Source organism: Oryctolagus cuniculus, chromosome 18 (assembly GCF_051225735.1).
Source record: "Oryctolagus cuniculus isolate XC-2025 breed Fujian yellow rabbit chromosome 18, ASM5122573v1, whole genome shotgun sequence".
NCBI lineage: Eukaryota > Metazoa > Chordata > Mammalia > Lagomorpha > Leporidae > Oryctolagus > Oryctolagus cuniculus.
The window spans coordinates 36,180,100-36,195,251 of record NC_142884.1 but is presented as its reverse complement, the minus strand read 5'-3'; positions in this window follow the sequence as shown (position 1 = coordinate 36,195,251).

The following is a 15,152-nucleotide window of genomic DNA, read 5'->3' as shown; positions in this document are numbered from 1 at the left end:
AACAAAAAGGGTCCTGCTAAAATGCATTCAAAACCTTAAAGTCCATAGAGAATATCTAGAAAACACAAACACACACAGAGGCTCTAGCAAGATCTGGGATTGAGATAGCTACAAATCACCAGATAGTTTTGTTTTTATCCAGTAGTATCTGGACAAATTGTTGTGGATTTCGGGTGAAATTTAACCAAAAATCACCGTGAAAGTGGTTTTGGAGAAAAGCACAATCTTCCTGTTTTGCAAATGAATTCAAGGTCATGTTTACAGAAAGAAATATCATGTTTTCTCAGGTTTCTGAAGCTTTCTTCCTAGAAAACTCGAATGTGTGGAGTATTTGACTCCAGGTGGAACCAATTAGCATTTGCCAGCAGAAAACAAAAAGGGTCCAGCTAAAATGCATTCAAAACCTTAAAGTCCATAGAGAATATCCAGAAAACACAAACACACACAGAGGCTGTAGCAAGATCTGGGATTGAGATAGCTACAAATCACCAGATAGTTTTGTTTTCATCCAGGAGTATCTGGACAAATTGCTGTGGATTTCGGGTGAAATTTAACTAAAAATCACCGTGAAAGTGGTTTTGGAGAAAAGCACAATCTTCCTGTTCTGCAAATGTATCCAATGTCATGTTTACAGAAAGAAATATCATGTTTTCTCAGGTTTCTGAAGCTTTCTTCCTAGAAAACTCGAATGTGTGGAGTAGTTGACTTCAGGTGGAACCAATTAGCGTTTGCCAGCAGAAAACAAAAAGGGTCCTGCTAAAATGCATTCCAAACCTTAAAGTCCATAGAGCATGTCCAGAAAACACAAACACACACAGAGGCTGTAGCAAGATCTGGGATTGAGATAGCTACAAATCACCAGATAGCTTTGCTTTCATCCAGGAGTCTCTGGACAAATTGTTGTAGTTTTGAAATGAAATTTAACCAAAAAATCACCGTTAAAGTGGTTTTGGAGAAAAGCACAATCTTTGTGTTCAGCAAATGAATTCAAGGTCATGTTCACAGAAAGAAATATCATGTTTTCTCAGGTTTCTGGAGCTTTTTTCCTAGAAAACTCGAATGTGTGGAGGATTTGACTCCAGGTGGAACCAATTAGCGTTTGCCAGCAGAAAACAAAAAGGGTCCTGCTAAAATGCATTCAAAACCTTAAAGTCCATAGAGAATATCCAGAAAACACAAACACACACAGAGGCTGTAGCAAGATCTGGGATTGAGATAGCTACAAATCACCAGATAGTTTTGTTTTCATCCAGGAGTATCTGGACAAATTGCTGTAGATTTCGGGTGAAATTTAACTAAAAATCACCTTGAAAGTGGTTTTGGAGAAAAGCACAATCTTCCTGTTCTGCAAATGTATCCAATGTCATGTTTACAGAAAGAAATATCATGTTTTCTCAGGTTTCTGAAGCTTTCTTCCTAGAAAACTCGAATGTGTGGAGTAGTTGACTTCAGGTGGAACCAATTAGCGTTTGCCAGCAGAAAACAAAAAGGGTCCTTCTAAAATGCATTCCAAACCTTAAAGTCCATAGAGAATGTCCAGAAAACACAAACACACACAGAGGCTGTAGCAAGATCTCGGATTGAAATAGTTACAAATCACCAGATAGTTTTGTTTTCATCCAGGAGTATCTGGACAAATTGTTGTGGATTTCTGGTGAAATTTAACCCAAAATCACCGTGAAAGTGGTTTTGGAGAAAAGCACAATCTTCCTGTTCGGTAAATGCATCCAATATCATGTTTACAAATACAAATATCATGTTTTCTCAGGTTTTTGAAGCTTTCTGCCTAGAAAACACGAATGTGTGGAAGATTTGACTCCATGTGGTACTAATTAGCGTTTGCCAGCAGAAAACAAATACTTACATGCTAAAATGCATTCAAAACCATAAAGTCCGTAGAGAATGTCCAGAAAACCCAAACAAACACAGAGGCTGTAGCAAGATCTGGGATTGAGATATCCACAACACAACAGAGCTCTTTGTTTTCATTGAGGAATATCTGGACAAATGTTGTGGTTTTCAGGTGAAATTTAACCAAAAAATCACCATGAAAGTGGTTTTGCAGTAAAGCACAATCTTTCTCATCAGCAAATGCATCCAATGTCATGTTTACAAAACAAATATCATATTTTTTCAGCCTTCTGAAGCTTTCTGCCAAGAAATTTCGAATGTGTGGAGGATTTGACACCAAGGGGAACCAATTAGCGTTTGCTGGCAGAAAACATAAAGTGTGATGCTAAAATGCATGCAAATCCGTAAAGTCCTAAGCGAATTTCTAGAAACACGAACAAAAACAGAGGCTGTACCAAGATCTGGGATTGAGATAGCCACAGCACACCAGATATTTTTGTTTTCATTCAAAATTATCTGGACAAATTGTTGTGGAATTCGGGTGAAATTTAACCAAAAAATACCCATGAAAGTGGTTTGGAGAAAAGCACAATCTTTCTGTTCAGCAAATACATTCCTTGTCATGCTTACAAACACAAATATCATGTTTTCTCACGTTTCTGAAGATTTCTGCCAAGAAAACTCGAATGTGTGGAGGACTTGACCCCAGGTCGAACCAATTAGCGTTTGCCATCAGAAAACAAAAAGTGTCATGCTAAAATGCATTCAAAACCGTAAAGTCCATAGAGAATGTCCATAAAACACAAACAAACAAACAAAGAGGCTGTAGCACGATCCGGGATTGAGATAGCCACAACACACCAGATATTTTGCTTTTCATCCCAGCAAATCCTGAAAAATTGTGGTTTTCAGGTGAAGTTTAACCAAAAAATCACCGTCAAAGTGGTTTTGGAGGAAAGCACAATCTTCCTGTTTGGCAACTGCATCCAATGTCATGTTTTCAAATACAAATATCATGTTTTCTCGGGTTTTTGAAGCTTTCTACCTAGAAAACTCGAATGTGTGGAGGATATGAATCCATGTGGTAAAAATTATCGTTTGCCAGAGAAAACTTACATGCTAAAATGCATTCAGAACTGTAAAGTCCGTAGAAAATGTCCAGAAAACCCAAGCAAACACAGAGGCTGTAGCAAGATCTAGGATTGACATAGCCATAACACACGAGATATCTCTGAGTTCATCCCAGCATATCCGGACAAATTGTTGTGGATTTTGGGTGAAATTAACCAAAGAACCACCGTGAAAGTGGTTTTGGAGATAAGCACAATCTTTCTGTTCGGCAACTGCATCCAATGTCATGTTTACAAACACAAATATCATGTTTTCTCGGGTTTCTGAAGACTTCTTCCTAGAAAACTCGAATGTGTGGAGAATTTGACTCCATGTGGAACCAATTACCGTTTGCTAGCAGAAAACAAAAAGTGTCCTGCTAAAATGCATTCGAAACCTTAAAATCCGTAGAGAATGTCCAGAATACACAAACACACAGAGGCTGTAGCAAGATCTGGGATTGAGATAGCCACAACACACCAGATAGTTTTGTTTTCATCCCGGTAAATCCTGAAAAATTGTGGTTTTCAGGTGAAATATAGCCAAAAAATCCCTGTGAAAGTGGTTTTGGAGAAAAGCACAATCTTTCTGTTCGGCAAATGCATCCAATGTCATGTTTACAAACACAATTATGTTTTCTCAGGTTTCTGAAGCTTTCTGCCTAGAAAACTCGAATGTGTGGAGGATTTGACTCCATGTGGAACCAATTAGCGTTTGCTGGCAGAAAACAAAAACTTGCATGCTAAAATGCATTCAAAACCGTAAACTCTGTAGAGAATGTCCAGAAAACACAAACAAACACAGAGGCTATAGCACGATCTGGGATTCAGATAGCCACAACACACCAGATATTTGTGTTTACATCCCGGTAAATCCTGAAAAATTGTTGTGGTTTTCCGGGGAAAATATAATTTTTTCTCAGGTTTTTGAAACTTTCTGCCTAGAAAACTCGAATGCGTGGAGGATTTGAATCCATGTGGTAATAATTAGCATTTGCCAGCAGAAAACTTACATGCTAAAATGCATTCAGAACTGTAAAATCCGTAGAAAATGTCCAGAAAACTCAAACAAACACAGAGGCTGTAGCAAAATCTGGGATTGAGATAGCCATAACACACCAGATATTTCTGAGTTCATGCCAGCATATCCAGACAAATTGTTGTGGAATTCAGGTGAAATTTAACCAAAAAACCACCGTGAAAGTGGTTTTGGAGATAAGCACAATCTTTCTGTTCGGCAAATGCATTCCATGTCATGTTTACAAACACAAATATCATGTTTTCTCGGGTATCTGAAGTTTTCTGCCTAGTACACCGAATGTTTGAAGGATTTGACTCCAGGTTGAACCAATTAGTGTCTGTGAGCAGAAAACAAAAAGCGCCATGCTAAAATGCATTCAAAACCATAAAGACCATAGATAACGTCCAGAAAACACAAACAAACACAGAGGCTGTAGCAAGATCTTGGAATGAGATAGCCAAAGCACACCAGATATTTCTGCTTTCATCCCGGGAAATCCTGAAAATTTGTTGTGGTTTTCGAGTGAAATTTAACCAAAAAATCACCGTGAAAGTGGTTTTGCAGAAAAGCACATCTTTCTTTTCAGCAAATGCATCCCATGTCATGTTTACAAACACAAATATCATGTTTAATCTGGTTTCTGAACCCTTCTGCATAGAAAAGGAGAATGTTGGAGAATTTGACTCCAGGTGGAACCAATTGGCATTTGCCAGCAGAAAACACAAACAACCACAGAGGCTGTAGCAAGATCTGGGATTCAGATAGCCACAACACACCAGATAGTTTAGTTTTCATCCAGGCATATCTGGACCAATTGTAGTGGTTTTTGAATGAAATTTAACCAAAAACTCACCGTGAAAGTGGTTTTGGAGATAAGTACAATCTTTCTGTTCGGCAACTGCATCCAATGTCATGTTTACAAACACAAATATCATGTTTTCTCGGGTTTTTGAACCTTTCTGCCTAGAAAACTCGAATGTGTGATGGATTTGAATCCATGTGGTAAAAATTAGCATTTGCCCGCAGAAAACAAAAAACTTACATGCTAAAATTTATTCAGAACTGTAAAGTCTGTAGAAAACGTCCAGAAAACACAAAAAAACACAGAGGCTGTAGCAAGATCTGGGATTGAGATAGCCACAACACACCAGACATTTTTGTTTTCATCCAGGAGTATCTGGACAAATTGTTGTGGATTTCAGGTGAAATTTAACCAAAAATATCACCGTGAAAGTGGTTTTGGAGAAAAGAACAATCTTTCTGTTCGGCAAATGCATTCCATGTCATGTTTACAAACACAAATATCATGTTTAATCTGGTTTCTGAAGCTTTCTGCCTAGAAAACGCGAATGTGTCGTGAATTTGACTCCAGGTGGAACCAACTCACGTTTGCCAACAGACAACAAAATCAACCACAGAGGCTGTAGCAAGATCTGGGATTGAGATAGCCACAACACACCAGATAGTTTTGTTTTCATCCAGGAGTATCTGCAAAAATTGTTGTGGTTTTTCTGTGAAATTTAACCAAAAAATCACCGTCAAAGTGGTTTTGGAGATAAGCACAATCTTTCTGTTCGGCAAGTGCATCCAATGTCATGTTTACAAACACAAATATCATGTTTTCTCGGGTTTTCTAGCTTTCTATCTAGAAAACTCGAATGTGTGGAGGATTTGAATCCATGTGGTAAAAATTATCGTTTGCCAGTAGAAAACAAGTAACTTACATGCTAAAATGCATTCAGAACTGTAAAGTTGTAGAAAATTTCCAGAAAACACAAACACACACAGAGGCTTTTCAAGATCTGGGATGGACATAGGCATAACACACGAGATATCTCTGAGTTCATCCCATTATATCCGGACAAATTGTTGTGGAATTCGGGTGAAATTAACCAAAAAACCACCGTGAAAGTGGTTTTGGAGAAAAGCACAATCTTTCTGTTCAGCAAATGCATTCGATGTAATGTTTACAAACACAAATATCATGTTTTCTCAGGTTTCTGGAGCTTTCTGCCTAGAAAACACGAATGTGTGGAGGATTTGACTCCATGTGGAACTAATTAGCATTTGCCGGCAGAAAACAAAAAGTGTCCTGCTAAAATGCATTCAAAACCGTAAAGTCCATAGAGAATGTCCAGAAAACACAAACACACACAGAGGCTGTAGCAAGATCTGGGATTGAGATAGCCACAACACACCAGATATTTTGCTTTTCATCCCAGCAAATCCTAAAAATTGTGGTTTTCAGGTGAAATTTAACCAAAAAATCACTGTCAAAGTGGTTTTGGAGAAAAGCACAATCTTTCTGTTCGGCAAATGCATCCAATGTCATGTTTACAAACACATATAAGTTTCCTCAGGTTTCTGAGGATTTATGCCTAGAAAACTCGAATGTGTGGAGGATTTCACTCCATGTGGAACCAATTAGCGTTTGCTGTCAGAAAACAAAAACTTGCATGCTAAAATGCATTCAAAACCGTAAACTCTGTAGAGAATGTCCAGAAAACACAAACAAACACAGAGGCTATAGCACGATCTGGGATTCAGATAGCCACAACACACCAGATATTTGGGTTTACATCGCGGTAAATCCTGAAAAATTGTTGTGGTTTTCCGGGGAAATTTAACTAAAAATTCACCGTGAAAGTGGTTTTGGAGAAAAGCACAATCTTTCTGTTCGGCTAATGCATCGGATGTCATCTTTACAAAAACAAATATCATATTTTCGCAGGTTTCTTAAGCTTTCTGCCTAGTACACCGAATGTGTGCAGGATTTGACTCCAGATGGAACCAATTAGCGTCTGTGAGCCAAAAACAAAAAGCATCATGCTAAAATGCATTCAAAACCGTGAAGTCCATAGAGAATGTCCAGAAAACAAAAACAAACAGAGAGACTGTAGCATGATCTGGAATTGAGATAGCCACAACACACCAGATATTTTTGTTTTCATCCAGGAGTATCTGGCCAAGTTGTTGTGGTTTTCGGGTGAAATTTAACCAAAAAATCACCATGAAAGTGGTTTTGGAGAAAAGAACAATCTTTCTGTTAGGCAAATGCATCCCATGTCATGTTTGAAAACACAAATATCAGGTTTAATCAGGTTTCTGAAGCCTTCTGCATAGAAAACGCGAAGGTATGGTGAATATGACTCCAGGTGGAACCAATTAGCGTTTGCCGGCAGACAACACAAACAACCACAGAGGCTGTAGCAAGATCTGGGATTGAGATAGCCACAACACACCAGATAGTTTTGTTTTCATCCAGGCATATCCAGACCAATTGTTGTGGTTTTGGGGTGAAATTTAACCAAAATATCACCGTCAAAGTGGTTTTGGAGATAAGCACAATCTTTCTGTTCAGCAACTGCATCCAATGTCATGTTTACAAACACAAATATCATTTTTCTCAGGTTTTTGAAGCTTTCTACCTAGAAAACTCGAATGTGTGGAGGATTTGAATCCATGTGGTAAAAATTATAGTTTGCCAGGGAAGACAAAAGTTACATGCTAAAATGCATTCAGAACTGTAAAATCTGTAGAAAATGTCCAGAAAACACAAACAAACACAGAGGCTGTAGCAAGATCTGGGATTGAGATAGCCATAAACACCAGATATCTCTGAGTTCATCCCAGCATATCCGGACAAATTCTTGTGGAATTCAGGTGAAATGTAACCAAGAAACCACAGTCAAAGTGGTTTTGGAGAAAAGCACAATCTTTCTGTTCAGCAAATGCATTCCATGTCATGTTTACAAACACAAATATCATGTTTTCTCACGTTTCTGAAGATTTCTGCCAAGAAAACTCGAATGTGTGGAGGACTTGACTCCATGTGGAACCAATTATCGTTTGCCAGCAGAAAACAAAACCTTACATACTAAAATGCATTCAAAACCATAAATTCCATAGAAAATGTCCAGAAACCACAAACAAACACAGAGGCTGTAGAAAGATCTGGGACTATGATAGCCACAACACACCAGATATTTTTGTATTCATCCAGGAGTATCTTGACAAATTGTTTTTCAATTCGGGTGAAATGTAACCAAAAAACCACCTTGAAAGTGGTTTTGGAGAAAAGCACAATCTTTCTGTTCAGCAAGTGCATCCAATGTCATGTTTACAAATGCAAATATCATGTTTAATCGAGTATCTTAAGCCTTCCGCCTTGAAAACGCGAATGTGTGGAGGATTTGACTCCATGTGTAACCAATTGGTGTTTGCCGAAAGAAAACAAATACTTACATGCTAAAATGCATTCAAAACCTTAAAGTCCGTAGAGAATGTCCAGAAAACACAAACAAACACAGAGGCTGTAGCAAGATCTGGGATTGAGATAGCCACAACTCACCAGATATTTTTGCTTTCATCCAGGATTATCCGGAAAATTGTTGTGGAATTCGTGTGAAATTTAACCGAAAAATCACCTTCAAAGTGGTTTTGGAGAAAAACACAATCTTTCTGTTCAACAAATACGTCGAATGTCATGTATACAAACACAAATATCATGTTTTCTTAGGTTTCTGAACTTTCTGCCTAGAAAACTCGAATGTATGGGGGATTTGACTCCATGTGGAACCAATTAGCTTTTGCCAGTAGGAAACAAAAATTTACATGCTAAAATGCATTCAAAACTGTAAAGTCCGTAGATAATGTCTAGAAATCACAAACAAACACTGAGTCTGTAACAAGATCAGTGACTGAGAACACATCATATATTTTTTGCTTTCATCCAGGCATATCTGGAAAAGCTGCTGTGGAATTCATGTGAAATTTAACCGAAAAATCACCGTCAAAGTGGTTTTGGAGAAAAGCACAATGTTTTTGTTCGGCACGTGGATAAAACGTCATGTTGACAAAAACAAATATGATGTTTTCTCGGGTTTCTAAAGCTTTCTGCCTAGAAAACACGAATGTGTGGAGGATTTGACTCCATGTGGAACCAATTAGCATTTGCCAGCAGAAAACTAAAACTTACATGCTAAAATGCATTCAAAACCGTAAAGTCCGTAGATAATGTCCAGAAAACACAAACAAACACAGAGGCTGTAGCAAGTACTTGGGTTGAGATAGCCACAACACACCAGATGTTTTTGCTTTCATCCAGAAATATCCGGAAAAATTTGTGCATAATTCGGGTGAAATTTAACCAAAAAATCACTGTCAAAGTGATTTTGAAGAAAAGCACAATCTTTCTTTTCAGCAAGTGCATCCCATGTCCTGTTTACAAGCACAAATATCTTGTTTTCTTGGGTTTCTGAAGCTTTCTGCCTAGAAAACTCGAATGTGTGGAGGATTTGACTCCATGTGGAACCAATTAGCTTTACCGCAGAAAACAAAATGTTACATGCTACAATGCATTCAAAACCTAAAGTCCAAAGATAATGTCAACAAAACACAAACACAGATGCTGTAGCACGATCTGGGGTTGAGATAGCCACAAAACACCAGATATTCTGCTTTCTTCACGGCATATCTGGAAATTTGCTGTGGAATTCAGGAAAAATTTAATCAAAAAAATCACCGTTAAAATGGTTTTGGAGAAAAGCCCAATTTTTCTTTTTGGCAAGTGGATCCAATGTCCTGTTCGCAAACTCCAATATGTCTGTTTGGGTTTCTGAAGCTTAAAAACTAGTTTTGGAAAAAACCCAATCTTTCTTTTCGGCAAAGGCATCCAAAGTCATATTTAGAAACACAAATATCATGTTCTCTCGGGTTTCTGAAGTTTTCTGCCTAGAAAACTCGAATGTGTGAATGATTTGACTCCACGTGGAACCTATTAGCATTTGCCAGCAGAAAACAGAAGGTACATGTAAAAATTCATAAAAAACCGCAAATACCACTTGTTCTCCTTGATAGGTGACAACTAACTGAGCACCAAAAAGGAAACCTGTTAAAGTGAAATGAACACTATGAGAAACGGTGACTTGATCAACTCTCACCCTGACTGTTGATGAAAAACTTCATATGTTATCCCTCTTAGTATTTTTTTGTCTGTTCTTCCTAATACCTTTGGTTGAATACTGTAATCAATACACAATTCTTCTTAAGTGCTGAAACTTAACTGAAAAGTGATCACTGTTAAATGTAAGAGTGGGAATAAGAGAGGGAAGAGATGTGCAATTCGGGACATGCTCAAGCTGACTTACCTCAAACGGTAGAGTTAGAAACATACCAGGGGATTCCAATTCAATCCCATCAAGGTGGCATGTACCAATGCCATCTCACTAGTCCCAGTGATCAATTTCTGTTCACAATTTATCAGAATGATAGGACTAAGAACCAAAGGGATCACATAAACAAGAATAGTGTCTGCAAATACTAGCTGATAGAATAAAAAAGGGAGAGAATGGTCTAACATGGGAAGTGAGATACTCAGCAGACCCATAGAATGGCAGATGTCCTAAACAGCACTCTGGCCTCAGAATCAGCCCTTAAGGCATGCGGATCCAGCTTAAAATCCCATGAGAGTATTTCAGGCATGGAAAGCCAAGACACTCTGGGAAAAAAAAAAAAGCTAAATGGAAGATCTCTGTGAGTGAGATCCCAGTGGAAAGAATGGGTCATCACACTCTGGCAAAAGATCTCTGTGAGTGAGATCCCAGTGGAAAGAACAGGTCATCAAAGAAGGAGGTACCTTTCTCTGAAGGGAGGAGAGAATCTCCACTTTGACTATGACCTTGTCTAAACAAGATAAGAGTCGGAGAACTCAGAGGGCTTCCATAGCCTTGGAAACTCATGACTGGAGCATAGGGAGATTACTGATGCCATAGACAGGAGTGTCAATTGGTAAAATCAACAACAGGAGTCACTGTGCACTTACTCCTCATGTAGGATCTCTATCCTTAATGTGCTGTACATTGAGATTTAATGCTATAACGAGTACTCAAACAATATATTTCACTTTGTGTTTCTATGGGGGTGCAAACTGTTGAAATCCTTACTTAATGCATACTAAACGGATCCTCTGTAAAAAAAAAAAAAAAAAGAAATTATCAATTCCCAACTTGACTCTCACTGGGATTAAACATGACAATAGGTCTGCTCTGATTTCATCATCATTTAAAAAATCATCTATTATTTTTCACTTTATGTTTCTGTGTGGGAGCAAACTGTTGAAATCCATACTTAATGTATACTAAGCTGATCTTCTGTATATTAAGATAATCGAAAATGAATCTTGATGTGAATGGAAGGGGAGAGGGAGTGGGAAAGGGGAGGGTTGTGGGTGGGAGGGACGGTATGGGGGGAAAGCCATTGTAATCCATAAGTCGTACTTTGGAAATTTATATGCATTAAATAAAAGTTTAAAAAAAAAAGAATGGGTCATCAAAGAAGGAGGTACATTTCTCTGAAGGGAGGAGAGAACTTCCACTTTGACCATGGCCTTGTCCAAATATGATCAGAGTCAGTGAACTCAGGGGGCTTCCATAGACTTGGCAGCTCATGACAAGAGCCTAGGGTGATTACTTAGGCCATACACAAGAGTGTCAATTTGTTAAGTCAACAACAGGAGTCACTGTGCACTTACTCCTCATGTAGGATCTTTGTGCTTAGTGTGCTATTACATTGAGATTTAATGCTAGAACTAGTACTCAAACAGTATTTTTCACTTTATGTTTCTGTGTGGGAGCAAACTGTTGAAATATTTACTTAATGTAAACTAAACTGATCTTCTACATATAAAGAGAATTCAAAATGAATCTTGATGTGAATGGAAGGGGAGAGGGACTGGGAAAGGGGAGGGTTGCGGGTGGGAAGAACGTTACTGCGGGGAAGCCATTGTAATTCATACGCTGTACTTTGGAAATTTATATTCATTAAATAAAAGTTTGAAAGCAAAAAAAAAAAAAGACTGTAAAGTCTGTAGATAATGTCCAGAATACACAAACAAAAATAGAGGCTGTAGCAAGATCTGGGATTGAGATAGCCACAACACACCAGATATTTTTCCTTTCATCCAGGTGCATCCAGAAAAATTATTGTGGAATTCAGGTGAAATTTAACCAAAAAATCCCTGTCAAACGAGTTTTGGAGAAAAGTACAAACTTTCTGTTCGACAAGTGCATCCAATGTCATGTTTACAAACACAAATATGTTTTCTCGGGTTTCTGAAGTTTCTGCCTAGAAAACTGGAATGTGTGGAGGATTTGAATCCATGTGCAACCAATTAGTGTTTGCCGGCAGAAAACAAAAATCTACATGCTAAAATGCATTCAAAACCGTAAAGTCCATAGGTAATGTCCAGAAAACACAAACAAACACAAAGGCAGTAGCAAGATCTAGGATTGAGATAATCACAACACAGCAGATATTTTGTTCCAGCATATCCAGGCAAATTCTTGTGGAATTCGGTCAAATTTAACCAAAAAATCACCGTCAAAGTGGTTTTGGAGAAAAGCACAAGCTTGCTCTTTGGCAAGTGAATCCAATGCCATGTTTACAAACACAAATATCACATTTTCTCGGTTTTCTGAAGCTTTCTGCCTAGAAAACTGGAATGTGTGGAGGTTTTGACTCCATGTTGAAACACTTAGTGTTTGCCAGCATAAAATAAATGTTATATGTTGAAATGCATTCAAAACCATAAAGTCTGTAGATGATGTCCAGAAAACACAAACACAGAGGCTGTAGCAAGATCTGGGATTGAGATAGCCACAACACACCAGATATTTCTGCTTTCATCCAGGTGTATCCGGACAAATTGTTCTGGAATCGGGTGAAATTTAACCCAAAATTCACTGTCAAAGTGGTTTTGGAGAAACGCACAATCTTTCTGTTTGGCAAGTGCATCCAATGTCATGTTTATAAACAGAAATAACATGTTTTCTCTGGTTTCTGAAGCTTTCTGCCTAGAAAACTCAAATGTGTGGAGGATTTGACTCCATGTGGAACCAATTAGTGTTTGCTGGCACAAAACAAAAGTGAAAAAAGACAACAGAATCCAAGAGTCCTTAGTGATATTGGGCTTTTTTTAGTCACAAGGAAACTGGCTGCTTCCAGATTCATCCAACCCTCCAGCTGACTGGCTGTGGAAATCTGATTGAAGTAACCTGAAAATCACACTCACTCTCGATTTGGAGAGAATTAATATCTGTCCACTTAACAAAAGGGTTCCATTTCATTTTCCAAAACACGAAAACTCCTCTTGGTGGTGTTGCATGTAGATTTCTAAGCATGAAATGCAATATGTTGTGTTTTTTATTTCTTAATGGATACTCTGTCTAAACTCTTGTTTCTATTGCGTCAGAGTACAAAATTTGGGAAGCAAGAAGGCTAAACAAACCCAGACCCAGAAACAATTTAGGAAATTGCCGCTCAAGAAACCAAAAATCACCTGAGCCACCCAAAACCATGACAGAAAGCCAGAATTGGAACAAGCCAACAGTTGAGCACTGATTGAAAATGACCATTCCTCCTGTGCCCTGAACTTCATATTAAAGCCTCAAATCCAAAGCTCACATCAGAAAATTCATTACAAACCATGATAAAGAAGAAAAATGTGAAAAAAGCCAAAGAAATCCAAGAGTCCTTAGTGATATTGGGCTTGATTTATTCACATGGAAACCGGCTGTTCCGGGATTGAATGCACCCCTCCCAGCTGACTGGCTGTGGAATTCTGATTGAAGTAACCTGAAAATCACACTCACACTCTATTCAGAGGGAATTAATATCTGTCCCCTCAGCAAATGGGTTCCATTTCATTTTCCAAAACACATAAACTCCTGTTGGTCGTGTTGCCTGTTGATTTCTAAGCATGAAACACCAAATTGTTGTGTTTTTTATTCCCTAATGGATACTCTGTCTAAACTCTTGTTTTATTGTGTCAGAGTACAAAATTTGGGAAGGAAGAAGGCAAAACCAACTCAGGCCCAGAAAACATTTAGGAAATTGCCGCTCAAAAAAACAAAAATCGGCTGAGGCACCCAAAACCATGACAGAAAAAATAAAATTAAAGCAAGACAACAGTTGTGCCCTGATTGAAAAAGACCATTCCACCCGTGCCCTGAACTCCATATTCCAGCCTCAAATCCAAAGCTCATATCAGAAAATTCATTAAAAAACATGATAAAAAGAAAAGTATGAAAAAAAGCCAAAGAAATCCAAGAGTCCTTAGTGATATTGGGCTTGATTTATTCACATGGAAACCGGCTGTTTCCGGATTCACCCACCCCTCCCAGGTGTCTGGCTGTGGAATTCTGATTGAATTAACATGAAAATCACACTCACTCTCGATTTGGAGGGAATTAATATCTGTCCCCTCAGCAAAAGGGTTCCATTTCATTTTCCAAAACACATAAAATCCTCTTGGTCGTGTTGCCTGTAGATTTCTAAGTATGAAACAAAATATGTTGTGTTTTTTATTCCATAATGGACACTCTGTCTAAACTCTTGTTTGTATTGTGTCAGAATACAAAATTTGGGAAGCAAGAAGGCAAAACAAACTCAGACCCAGAAACAATTTAGGAAATTGCCACTCAAGAAACCAAAAATCACCTGAGAAACCCAACACCATGACAGAAAGCCAGAATTGGAGCAAGCCAACAGTTGAGCCCTGATTGAAAATGATCATTCCTCCTGTGCCCTGAACTCCATATTAAAGCCTCAAATCCAAAGCTCACATCAGAAAATTCATTACAAACCATGATAAAGAAGAAAAATGTGAAAAAATCCAAAGAAATCCAAGAGATTTAGGGATATCAGGCTTGATTTATTCCCAAGGAAACCGGCTGCTTCTGGATTCATCCACCCCTGCTAGCTGACTGGCTGTGGAATTCTGATTGAATTAAACTGAAAATCACACTCACACTAGATTTGGAGGGAATTGATATATGTACCCCCAGAAAAAGTGTTCCATTTCATTTTCCAAAACACAAAAACTCCTCTTGGTCGTGTTGCCTGTAGATTTCTAAGCATGAAATGCAAATTTGTAGTGTTTTTTATTTCATAATGGCTACTCTGTCTAGACTCTTGTTTGTATTGCATCAGAGTACAAAATTTGGGAAGGCAGGAGGTGAAACAAACTCAGGGTCGTGTTTAGATTTAGGGTTAGCTGAATATAACCCAACCATTCGACCCAGCCATCCCACTTCTTGGAATTTACCCAAAGGAATTTAAATTGGCAAACAAAATGTGGTCTGCACCCTAATGTTTATCGCAGTACAATTCAC